The 13,757-nt window shown below is 38.0% G+C and overlaps 2 long non-coding RNA genes across 3 annotated transcripts; both read left to right on the top strand.

Moving 5' to 3' along the window:
• The first annotated feature begins 89 nt into the window (after positions 1 to 89).
• LOC131240201 (uncharacterized) lies at positions 90 to 12,641 on the top strand. Of its 2 annotated transcripts, none has more exons than XR_009168652.1 (3): positions 90 to 204; positions 10,996 to 11,158; positions 12,501 to 12,641. It is a non-coding gene; the product is annotated as an uncharacterized LOC131240201 (long non-coding RNA). The 2 variants fall into 2 exon arrangements; XR_009168651.1 differs by lacking the exon at positions 12,501 to 12,641 and adding an exon at positions 11,230 to 11,397.
• Positions 11,583 to 12,454, top strand: LOC131240200 (uncharacterized). The gene is made up of 3 exons (XR_009168650.1): positions 11,583 to 11,780; positions 12,038 to 12,162; positions 12,231 to 12,454. It is a non-coding gene; the product is annotated as an uncharacterized LOC131240200 (long non-coding RNA).
• Positions 12,642 to 13,757: the final 1,116 nt, after the last annotated feature.

Raw genomic sequence — 13,757 nt, 5'->3', positions numbered from 1 at the left:
TTCCTCTCTCTCTCTCTCCCTCTTTTCCCTGATTCCCTTTCTCACGCACCCGATCTCTGCTCCCTCTCTCTCTCTCTCTCTCTCTCTCTCTCTCTCTCTCTCTCTCTCTCTCTCTCTCTCTCTCGATCTTCGTCCCGATCTCCTTTCCCTTTCTATCTCAAGCCCTTCAAGCAGAGGAAGCAAAAGAAGAAAGTAGAAGACAAGGTTCGTCTCTCTCTCTCTCTCTGTGTGTGTGTGGTTCTTGGAGCTCTTTTCTGCTGTATATGTGTAGACAATGACTGGATCTTCGTCGCTTATTTACTGTTAGCAACATCTTGTTTGGCTTGAGAAGATGCTTTTCCTATTTCTGCCCATGCTATCATTTTTGCTGACAAGACTTCCATTTCAAAATCTCATGGATCACATCATAAGATCCATGCTGCTCATCAAGTGGGCAACGCTTTCTACACGCCCTGGCCTAACAATCCGTAGTCTGCTTAACAGGGCTGCACGTTTCCAAAATGAATCGTACACAGGTCCCACCAACCTGTTTTGGGGCAATGGCATCAAAATGGCAGGGCCCACCTGTTAGGGGCTTGGATCTTGAACCATGTCTCACATCGAGGCATGTGAACTACTAGTCCCTTGAAAGGAGATCCACAAACTTCCTGTACGCAGGGGACGAGTGTGAATTAGGCTTTGTTTGGGAGCTTGTATTTGGAATGCATTGGAGTTCAAATCACAAATCAAGGTGATTCCAAATTGTCGGTTATAATTGGCAGCTTGTATTCGGACACACACACACACACAATTTTAACTTCCCAATTTTTCCATATTCTTGTGACCCACTTGATGACCTGATTGGTCCTATTTTAGGGCAGTCACACATACTCAGTGGGGACGTCGAGCTGATGAACAGCCAGGATTGAAAAAACTTGAAACATTGGCATGTGTGAAGTCCTGTTCTAGTGAATCATTCTCTTTATCTTCTCATTACTAATACTAATAATGATGTCAAAGGATGCGTTTGGATGCACTATCAAATTGAATTACAATTTAGAGACTGATAGTGTGGAAATATGGAAACTGGAATTTCCTTATCATTCATATTGAGAATCTTGCACCAACATGCAATGACATTACTTCTAAGTTGGACTTGAAAAAGAAAAGGAAAAAAAAAACCTGAAGTGCAATTTTAGGTATAGTTGTTCATTGTGAATGCTTGGAAACACTGTTTATCTGTCTGTTCCTCTTAGATGAAACTGAATGTTCAAATTTCAAATCAATTGTGCATCCAAACACAACATAAGTGTTTTGGTGCAATTGCAGAGTTTGTTTTGGAGTTGCTGAGGTCTTGTTGGTGATTGGAGTGGCCGTTGAATCTAATCACATGAGAATATGGAGAGAATCTAGGAAGAAACTGCCTAGTTGTCAACTAGATGGCATTTTTTACCTGTTGACAGTATTTCTAGCAACCGCCTTTTATTTTGTGGTATTGCAAACACTGAGAGTGAAAGATGGTGAGGCCACTGTCCAAAGAGAGATGGTTGAAGTGGCTCTCTGTTAACTCTCTGCTTTAATTTTATTCAATTTCTCACCTAGGTCCCTTCTTTCAATTCACACTATTGGTTATTATCTCGCTGCATGGATCAGTCAACTTTACATTTTGATGAAAGAGCCAGATCTCAACTTGACTTGTTTATTTTGCATTTTATTATGGTCCTAGAGCTAATGGGCCCTGGATTGGGATAGTTTTTAGGGATCCCATTGTGCTTTGATCAACTTGTCTGCCCTGAGTGGGGGTGTTTACAGGTATATCCAACCCCAAATACTTGCCCAAATTCAATGCCAGGCTACATCTCAATGGCTAAGCTCAAAATCAGAAAAAAAAAAAAAAGGATCCCTAAAACAAAATTGGCCAGGCCGAAGCTGCCTAAATGGATTTTTCACACGTGGTCCACCAAAGACAAACTGATGAACACTGGATCTCATTCATGTGCAGCATTTTAGTTGTGCATTGAAATCGAGTGCCAGGCGACTAACTTTTATATTAGCATTAAGCAGTGGAACCTTTCTCTCAGTTTATAACTTGATAATAACTGCCCACTAATCTCTAAGAAAGAGCTAACCAGGGACATATAGTCACCAATCAGCCTAATTAACAGCCATTAAGGAATCTTACCTAACTGGTAATAACTAATAAATATTAAAAAGTTACATTCAAGGAGACTACCTTCAACCTCATCAAGAGTGGACTCGATGAATGTCAAAAAATCTACTTCAGGAAAAGACTCATCTGTAGCTTCTGTGACTGTCGAGCACCTAAAAAATAACTGTTATTGGTAAGTTAGATGTGTCATCAACTGTTACATCTTACACTACCTACAATTCCTTCTTTTCTTTTTTTCAAACTGGTGGTCTAACTACCATTCTCATCAATGAAGTATCAGAACTTCACAAACTGGGAGCAAAAATAAGAAGTAAATCATTCAATTCACTGCAATAATAGTGCCTGTTTGATCATACAGTTCACTACATTTTATTTTTTTTATTGACAGGACAGAGAATAATCACATTCCATTCTAGGCATGTTTGGGATTAGGGAAATGAGAATATGGATATAGTAAATCTTGTCGAATTCATGGATTTGCATTCGATTTGGATTTATCAAATCCTAAAGTCCCTTGTTTGGTAATCAAGTTACAAATCCATAGATTCAGGGAGCAATTACTGCAATGGTGAAGCATTTATTGCAAAGGCTTAGCTTTTCTTGCTCTTGGAGGAATCTCTCGTTTTGTGGATTTGAGAAGTCTTTTAGTTTTTTCAGAGATTTGGGTGTGACCGAAATCCATGGATTTATGGGGGTATTGGATTTGGGAAATCCACAAATTTGGCAAATCCCCAACCAAAAACAAACAGGAAAATATTAAATCTGTGGATTTCCAAAATTCCTCACCCAAAACAGCCCCTAAAGGAAGATAAATACCATTGAAAAGTACAAAGGCAACAAAACATGAAAAAGAACACAGTCAACAATGGTATAAGAAATTGATCCATATGTCAGCAAAATATTATTAGCATAAACATACGTCTTAGAGAAAAACACTTCTCAAAGAAATAGTTGAATATGAAATCAGAATATTGATCTTTTGTAGGAAGAATGTCTCAATTCTTTGTTTACCTGTGAACATGACACCCCCTTTCTATGATGCTTGCATTTGCTTTTACCCATATGGAAGATAAAGGGTTTGCAAATGAAGAATGAAACATTCCTCTAAACTGTTGATTTGGAATACCTGAGTAGTTAAACAACACGTAACAAATTAGCATTATTTTTTATTGCATGTCTATGAACACTATCAGCATATGAAAATTCTGATTTGTCAAAAAATTCCAAGCTAATTTCAAGTCTCTAAATGACCATCTTGAGAGGGTGAAATGACCCAAATACATTTCATCTGCTAGAGCTTCTTCTTCTTCTTCTTTTTATCCCACACTTAAAAAAAAGAAAAAAAAAAAAGAAAAAACCACAATCAATCAAACAAACAAACAAACAGCGGCAAACTTGATTTCCTCGAATTTCCTTGAATTCATTTGGGCCAATGATTTAGGGCTGTTGCTGTGTATGGTATTATGTGGATATATGACTCGTCCGAGTCAACTTGGACTCGGTAGAGTCCAATCCAGTTTGGCACTGCTAGTCAGTATTGAGAACAGCAACAATATCATCAAAAGCAGATTGTTTAGCCTTTTTTCAATGTGAAGCATGAATTATTGCTGCATTATCTTTCTTAACAGGGTCTTTGGTTGCACCAAATATCATCAAAAGCATCCTTAACCTATTGAAGGATCATGATTTCATCTTCCTGTGTGAGAGATTTTAGGTGCATTGGCCACGGACAGTCGGCCAAACAATATCAATGGCTTGGATCACTGAACCATGGGCTAGCACAATCGTGCAAACTGAAAGCCTGACATATGAACTTTCTTTGTTCTAGACTTCTTTATCTTGAATCTCTCTCAATTCAAGATTGAGGCAAGACGATACCCAAGGTGGCGCCAGGTCCGACAAACCTGGTGGACCATCCTATTATTTTTCATCTCTAATACTGCTTTTTTATTTTTAATTTTCTTTTCTAACAAAATTACATTTTCTTCATTTTAATGGGAAACAGAAGCAAAAGCTTGTGTTGGCAAAACAACTGAATCTAAGACCTAGGATGTGGAGGTCTGGTTCCAAAACAGAAGAGCAAGGTAAATTCATTTTCATGTGTGAATTCGAGTGTGTGCATTTTCCATACTCATTTCAGAAAAATAATCACATGCTTACTTTATTGTGGCAAATAATTTATAAACTAGTTAATGCATGACTTCTTACTTTATTGTGGCTGTATTTTGTTGGGTCACAATTTATGGATTTTGTTCATATTCGAAGCCATGTTAGTCTGCATTTATCATGGAAGCCATTACTTCCAAATCTCACAATTAAGGAGTATAGATTTATCCACACTACTTGGAACATTTTCAAATATGCTGCCAAAGGGTTTTTATGTAGAATCTAGGAACATGTGTTTATGATGCTTAAATCAATCCACTTGGATGTGTGGTAATGATGCAAATATCAGCCCACTAGAACATGTGTTTGTTTCTATTGCTTAAATCAGTCCACTTGTCCACTTGGAATATGACACCCATACACATATACTCCAATTGTACACATGACATAACATATAAACACAAATTAACCACAGACTGCTTAATAAAAAATTTAGTGTCATGCATGCATTGGATGTGCAAATATTGAATTCTTAACAACTAACTTAGCATTTGCGTTTGGCATGAGATATGTTTTCTAATACTTGTGACGTAGTTCGAAATTGATTGTTTAATTTGACTAATATGGATTTGCTTTGTATCTAAATTTGAATTTACATTATTTTTCATTCGGCTATTGTTGATATGAAGAATGTATTTCTTGTAGCAGAATATTTTTAGGATAAATTATTCATATATCATTTTCTTATCATAAATTATTCATATTACAGTTTATAGTTGTGACTTATAATTTATAGATTTGTAAGTTAGATAATTAGTTACTCGTTTGAGGATTTCTATGTGGCTATACATAGATATGGTGTGTTTTTGGTGGCATAGAAATCGCTCAAATTGTCCCATTTTGGACAGTTCAAGGTTAGATGGATAGTATGCTTTCATATAATCTATTTAAATGTTCATGCTTGATCCGCGGTCCATCTCCTCGTTTCTCTCTAGATATGTTTCTTCCGTTCTGTATCCAATGCCAAATATCTTTACATTATTTTAGATATTTGACATCGGAATGTAACGTAAGATCAACTTATCTGGAGAGGCATGGGGAGATGCTGCCGGATTTTTGGCGTGTACGTTTAAATGAGAATATGAAAGTATTATAATCTATCCAACCTTGGATGAGTAACTAATTTAGGATTTAATTGTATTAGCTTAGAATTGATGGAGCAGACCCGGCGTGGACGTTTAAATGAGAATATGAGGCATGGGGATCTCCGGAAGGTGGGAACTGTTATTATGACCATGATGAAGTTGTCCATTTCCTATGGACAACATTGGAGGGGCGTGACCATTTGGACATGTCGTGTCTTTTTATTTACTCGAAATTAATAGAGCAGACCCAGATGTGCGTCGGAGCTATCCGGATGAGCGGGTTCTTTGGAAGGTGAGAACTGCTGTTATGACCATGATGAAGCTGTCCATTTCTTATGGACAGCATTGGAAGGGCCTGGCCATTTGGACCCAATTTTCCGATCCCGAACCCGAACCCGAACCCGATTTCCTAAACCTAAACCTTAACCTATAACCCATACTTATAACTTTAACCTAAACCTATTCTCAAATTCCAAAACCTTAACCTATAACCTAAACCTAGACTTTAACCTTAACCTATAACCTATACTTATAACCTATAACCTAAACCTAAACCTAAACCTTAACTTATAACCTAAACCTAGACTTATAACCTTAACCTAAATCTATTCTTAAATTTCAAAACTTATACTTATAACCTAAACCTAGACTTTAACCTATAACTTATAATCTCTACTTATAACCTTAACCTAAACTTAACTTAAATTTAAACATTAACTTAAATTCAAATCTCTAAACCTTAACCTATAATCCAACCTAAACCTATTCTCAAATCTCAAAACCTATAACCTAAACCTAACTTTTCCTTAAACCTATAACCTACTTTTCCCTAAACCTATAACCTACACTTATAACCTAAACCTATACCTATAACCTAAACCTAAACCTTAACCTATAATCTATACTTACAACCTTAACCTAAACTTATAACGTAAACCTTAACCTATAACCTAAACTTATAACCTAAATCTAAACTTATACTCAAATCCTAAACATATAACATATAACATATAACCTATAACCTATAACCTAAACTTATAACCTAGCCTAATCTTAAAGCTATTTCCGTAAACTGACTTTGGTCTTTTCATTGTAGACATGGATAAGAGTTGGATGCGAGCTGAGAATTGGTTTGGCCCAGAGTATAAACAAGGGGTTCAAGAGTTCATGGAATTTGTGTGAAATCGGGCAGATTCAAGGAATAGGATTAGGTGTCCATGTCGAAAATGCAGGAACATGATATATAAGACTTTAGACAAAGTAGAGGACGATTTGTTCATAGTTGGGATTGATCAGGGTTACACTTGGTGGATCTATCATGGTGAAGATATGACCCATAGAGTTGAGCCCACTGAAGTCCTTGCTGAACCAATTGTATTGGATGACGAGGATGAAGATGTTGATGAAATGCAAGATATCATAGGGGATGTGTTCAGGAGAATAACTGCGGATACTGATTTTGCAGCGACAAGCAGTAGCTAAGATATTCCTCTAATGGGTGATGTCGAATTAAAAAAGTTTAGTAGGTTATTGAGGGATGCGCAACGTTCACTTTATCCGGGGTGTGAGAACTTCTCCAAATTGAATTTTCTTGCAAAGTTACTTCATTCGAAGACAATAAATCGTTGGAGTAACAAATTGTTCGACATGTTGCTTGAGTTGTTGAAAGAAGCGTTACCGGACGGTGAGACATTGCCTAAGTCTTATTATGAGGCAAAATCCTTGATGCGAGACTTGGGCCTTGGTTATGAATGCATACATGCATGTATAAATGATTGTTTATTATATCGGAAAGAGCATAATAAGGCTGAAGAGTGTCATTTATGTGGAGAGTCAAGGTGGAAGCATGACAAAGCCAGGGGTAAGAAAATCCCGCAAAAGGTGTTAAGGTACTTTCCATTGAAACCCAGACTGCAAAGATTGTTTATGTCTCATAAGACGGCTGAAGATATGAGGTGGCATAAGGAGAAACGCGTTCATGATGATAGTACAGTGAGACACCCTGCGGACTCTGAAGCCTGGCAAAATTTTGACAAGCAACATGACTGGTTTGCAGAAGATTCTCGCAATGTTCGACTGGGTCTTGCAAGTGATGGTTTTAATCCATTTAGTAACATGAGTAGTTCGTACAGTATGTGGCCAGTGGTACTTATGCCCTACAATTTACCTCCTTGGTTGTGTATGAAGGAGTCATCTTTCATGATGTCATCGCTTATTCTTAGACCCAGGTCACCTGGGAATGACATTGATGTGTATTTGCGACCGTTAGTAGATGAGTTAAACGAGTTGTGGAGTCAAGGTGTACAAACGTATGACACATTTGTAGGACAGACATTTCGATTGCATGCAACGGTCTTGTGGACAATAAATGACTCTTCCACGTATGAAAATTTGTCTGGGTGGAGCACGAAGGGCAAGTTGGCTTGTCCTACATGTGGTATTGAGACTTGTTCATTGTCATTGAAGCATGGTAGAAAAACGTGTTATATGGGCCATCGTCGCTTCCTTCCGAGCGATCATAGTTGGCGCAGGAAGACAATGATCTTTGATGGCAAACAAGATCATAGGCCACCCCCGAAAGAGCTATCTGGAGAAGATGTGATGCAACAACTGAGTAACATTGGAGAAGTTAAATTTGGTAAGGCATCGCACTTGAAGAAGAGGAAATGTACAGTTTTGGACTATAACTGGAGGAAAAAGAGCATCTTTTTTGAGTTGCCTTATTGGAGTGATCTGAAATTGCGACACAACTTGGATGTCATGCATATTGAGAAAAATATATGTGACAATGTCTTCGGAACATTGATGAACATAGAGAAGAAAACAAAAGACAGTTTCAAGGCTCGATTGGATCTACAAGAAATGGGTTTAAGGAAAGAGTTGCACTTGCAGCCACATGGAAATTCGTATACTATACCAGCAGCCTGCTACACGTTGACAAAACTAGAGAGAAAACGTTTATGTGAATGGTTGAGATCGGTGAAGTTTCCCGATGGGTATGCGTCAAACATATCTCGGCGCGTAAACGTTACGGATTGTAAGGTAACAGGAATGAAAAGTCATGATTGTCACGTCCTTCTGCAATGCCTACTGCTGGTTGCGATTCGTGGATTCCTGAGCAAGGATATCAGTGCGGCGCTGATTGAGTTGGGTATATTCTTTAAGGATTTGTGTTCGAAATCGTTGAATGTAGATGTTATTAAACGACTGGAGAGGGACATTGCCATAATCCTTTGCAAACTTGAAAGAATATTTCTACCTGCGTTTTTCGATGTCATGGTACACCTAGCTATTCACTTACCGCACGAGGCGAAGCTTGCAGGCCAAGTACAATATCGCTAGATGTATCCAATCGAAAGGTGGTAGAACCTATTAAAATTTTTATTCATTCCATAAACTACATATATCCATGTTTTCATATGTATAACATAGTGGTTTTGTATATAGATACCTCCACACACTGAAACGATTTGTGAGGAATAAGGCACGATTGGAAGGGTCGATAGCTGAAGCGTACATTGATAATGAGTGCCTTACATTTTGCTTCATGTATCTTCGTGACATAGAGACTAGATTCAATCGAGAAGATCGGAATGCTGATGAAGGGCAGGAGCATGAACAAGGACTCATATCTATATTTGCACATAACGTTCGTCCTTTAGGATCCCCGACGTTTCAGGATATGGACCTTGGGGATCTAGCAAAGGCGCGGTGGTATGTGTTGCATAATTGTGAAGAAATAGAGTCGTACTTAGAGTAAGTCTTCCCTCGATTATTATTTTCTCTACATACGATGATCTTAATGTTTCTTACAGATGACGTGCCATTTATGTGTAGCGAACACATAGACGAGATGAAGTCCAAATTCTCCACAAATTATGATCGAATGCATCAGGATCAGTTTCCAGAATGGTTCGCCAAACGTGTAAGATTTCACATTGTATCTCACCACACTTAGCATTTTCGTTGTATTGCACATTATTTCAACTTATGAAAATTCCTAAACAATTATATTCTGTACATGATAATAGATGAAGTCGTTGTGCACAAGCAACTCTGCGGATGCGTCTGATGCATTATACTCACTGGCATGTGGCCCTGATAGACGTGTATCTAGATATACAGGTTATATTGTAAACGGGATTCGATTCCACACCGAAGAACGTGAAAAGTACAGGACCACACAAAATAGTGGGGTGGTTGTGAAAGGAACAAATGAGGAGGATGAAATTGACTTTTATGGCATTTTGACAGATATTATTGAGCTGAGTTATTGTATGAGAAAGCGGGTGTACTTATTTAGATGTGATTGGTGGGACATTGAAAATAAGAAGTTGGGAATACAGACTGACAACTACTTTACGAGCGTAAATTTATCTCGGAAGTGGTTTAAGGACGACCCATTTGTCCTCGCCAGCCAAGCCGAACAAGTATTTTATCTCACTGATACCAAGTTAGGCGGCTCTTGGCACGTGGTGCAGAAAATAAAGCCCAGGAACGTATTTGACGTTCCCATACCAGAAGTTGAAGATAGCGAGGATAGGAGAAATGACACGTTTAGGGTTGAAGAAGCATATCAAGAAGACATGCCATCTAGGGATACAGGGACTGATTCAAGTGTTGATATTGATGTGGTGCAATTAGATAGAGATGATGTGCCACCTGATCATGTTGATGCCTCAATAATACGTGATATTGTTACAAATGATAGCGGTTTCATTGATGACGACATTACGGACAATGAGGATGAAATACTGATCAGTGATAGTGATGGTGAAGAAATAGCTCTAAGCGATAGTGATACAGACGACGATTATTAAATGTACACATGATTTATATGTCATTTTTCAATTCGAATAATTTATGTATTCCATGTATACGTGAAAATTACAAGTCATGATTAATTCTTTTTATTGACTTGTTTATAATCCACATTTGCAGTTGAGTCAATTTCTGATCATGTCCTCCTTAAACCGGAGCATAGGAGAATCACGCAGCATACTTCATCAGCTGTTGCAGATGGATGTTTCGGTCCTATCTTCTTCCGGTAGGGCCATAGAGATACCCGGTCTGGTCGATGAGTGTAGAGGAATATATCGACGATGATTCAGATGAAAGATTATGATATCTCAAAGAAATTTCAGGGCTGATGGAGATATATAACCGCGGGAAACGAGATATGGAAGATGTGACTCTGTCACTTGCACATCTGAATGGAGTTTCAAGAGACCAGATATCTCCTATTGTGACTGACATGTTGGCTGTAAATATGTCGAGTGCTTCGCATGAAATGACATATGCTTCTAAAGCATACGATAGCTTACGCAAGGAGTACTTCGGATAGTTTACCTCAAAGTTGTTTCGTATTACAACGAAATATGTGTATTTAATATAGAATGACAATGTATAATGGAATTTTCAATGATTATAAATTAAAGTTTACAGTTTTATTATATTATACTTGCATTATAGTATAATGGTCTAATCATATTTTAATCATCTATCTAAGCATAAACACATGCATTGTACCGTCAACACTACTTGTACAATGTTTTAGTATATTCCACTTGTATTGACATTGTTTAAATTTATAAGTTCGTAGCTCGCACATATTCAGTGATGGCACCAGGTGGGAGAGTACGTCGTTCGCGCACTGGATCTACCCCTTCTACTCGTGAAGTGACGGAGCCAGCATCGCCGTCACATGTTGCATCGCAGGCGTCTGATCCTTCAGTCGCGCATACACCGGGCACTGCATGTAAGTTTAGGCATATATTTTTTTTAATGATTTCTGTTTATGTTTAGACTTTTATATTTCTTTTGCAACAGCGTCGTCGACTAGCCGACGAGGACGTGGACCCACGCGTGGGTTGTTTTTAGAGCGACTTACGTGTGAGGGTAGGGTGACGGTAGAGTTCCCACAGGACTGCATTAGACTTGTTGGGAACAATGCCATGTTGTTTATGTCAGAAGTTGGTGTCTTATGCCGATCTCTGATCCCCCTACCACTCCCTGTTGGGGAGACGTGACAGATGATGTGCGGCAGCTTATCCGTCAGCGCCTTCAGGTAAATTTTAGTAAATTAAAATTTATTTTATAAAAGTTCATTTATAGTTAAGTTATTTTCTTAATAAGTTTACCATCTTAATCTATTATTTACGAAACTGTAGGATAAATTTGACTTGGATTTGAGTGTTCCGCACATCTCCCATGCCGTCAACGACATGATGAAGGAGCGGTTCAAGGATTATCGCAGTAAGTTACACCGGCAATACAAGCAGTGCATGAGCCACGAGGAGGCCGTACAGTTCGCACCGCTGCACGTGACCGATGAGGACTGGCAGATACTCTGCGATAGGTTTTCGTCTGATTCTTTTCAGGTAATATTTACATATTTATGATATCTTAACGTAATAATTAAATTCGTAATTAATAACAATGTATTTTGAATAACGTGTTCAGAAGGGGAGCAAAATAAATTCTGACAATAGAGAAAAGTTAGAAGTGAACCACGTAGTTGGTTCAAAGTCATTTGTACGACTCCGTCACGACATGATAAGAAAGTACTGGCAATTATTACGTTTATATATTCTTTCCATGCATTTATATTAATTCTATTGTCTTTTCGATTGCGCAGTGAGATTCCGTCACTGGCCAGGAGCCCGGACCAGTAGACTTCTACAAAGGGACTCACTGTCGGCAGACAACAGGATCTTGGGTACATCCTAGAGCCAGCGAGATTTGGATAAAGATCCTTACATTGTAAAATTTATTTGCATTAAATTATAATAATGTCATTTATTATGAAAATTCATATGTTTTCATTACAGGAGGAGATGAACACCTTACGCAGTTAGCCCACTCCCGATGGTACTCAGCGGAGTGAGCCAGAGATCCTGAGTCAGGTGCTTGGCACCCGTTCTGGATATGTGCGTGGGTTTGGCCATGGTGCCAAACTCATGGCACCCGCTAGAGCTGCCTCTAGCCGATCCATCGTCGTTGGCGACAGCGCCGTACGCCGAGCTGATACTGCAGAGAGAGAGGTTCAGCAGCTACAGGTTGATCAGCTGGACAGACAGAGGGAGGAGCAGACGAGGCAGAGGGAGGAGCAGGAGAGGAGGATGGACGATCAGCTGGCGAGGCAGAGGGAGGAGCAAGAGAGGAGGATGGAGGAGATGCGGGTGGAGCATGAGCGACGGATGATGGAGATGTTTCAGGTTATCGCTGCACGCTTACCCACTGATGCCCAGCGCCTCCGCCTTCATCTGTGTGATTTTTTTATATATTTATTTATTATGTTAAGTTTTGAATGAATATGATGCGGATAATATTGTTTGTGTTTGGATGAATGTAGTTTATGTTTGGGTTTGGGTTAATTTAATTAGATGGATGTGAATGTGAATATGATGAAATATATATATATATATATATATATATATATATATATATATATATATATATATATATTTATATATATATATTATCGGTGTATATCAGGATGAATATGATGAAATATATTGTTAAGAGGTGTATATCAGGAATTTTGTGCGGAATTTTAAGAGGTATATATTTAAAAAAAAAAGACTTTTAGCAACGAAAATTTTCGTAGCTAAAAGTATTATAATTTATTTTCAGCAACGAAAATCTTTGTTGCTAAAAAGGCTTGTAAAGTTTTTTAGCGATGAAAGTTTTCGTTGCTAAAGGTGTAACAAATTTTTTGGCAGCGAAAACTTTCGCTGCTAAAGGTCATGTAAAGGTTTTTTATCGACGAAAATTATCGTTGCTAGAAAGGAACGAATTTTTAGCAACGAAACTTTTCGCTGCTAAAAGTCTTGTATAGTTTTTTTTTTTGACGAAAATTATCGTCGCAAAAAACTGAACTACTTTTAGCAGCGAAAATTCTCGCTGCTAAATGTCTTGTACAGTTTTTTTTGCGACGAAAATTATCGTCGCTAGAAAGGAACGAATTTTTAGCAGTGAAATTTTTCGCTACTAAAAGTCTTGTATAGTTTTTTTTGTGACGAAAATATTCGTCGCTAAGAACTGAACTACTTTTAGCATCGAAAATTTTTGCTGTTAAAAGTCTTGTACAGTTTTTTTTGCGACGAAAATTTTCTTCGCTAAAAGTCTTGTATATGTTTTTTGCGACGAAAATATTCGTCGCTAAAAACTGAATAATACTTTTAGCAGCGAAAAGTTTCGCTGCTAAAAGTCTTGTACAGTTTTTTTGGCGACGAAACCTTTCGTTGCTAAAAGTAACGAATTTTTAGCAGCGAAAATTTTCACTGCTAAAAGTCTTGTACAGTTTTTTTAGCGATGAAAATTTTCGTCGCTAAAAATCTTGCTTTAGCGACGAT

The sequence above is a fragment of the Magnolia sinica genome, chromosome 3, assembly GCF_029962835.1.
Source record: "Magnolia sinica isolate HGM2019 chromosome 3, MsV1, whole genome shotgun sequence".
In the NCBI taxonomy this organism is placed as follows: Eukaryota; Viridiplantae; Streptophyta; class Magnoliopsida; order Magnoliales; family Magnoliaceae; genus Magnolia; species Magnolia sinica.
This window is presented reverse-complemented; position numbering and strand designations above follow the sequence as displayed.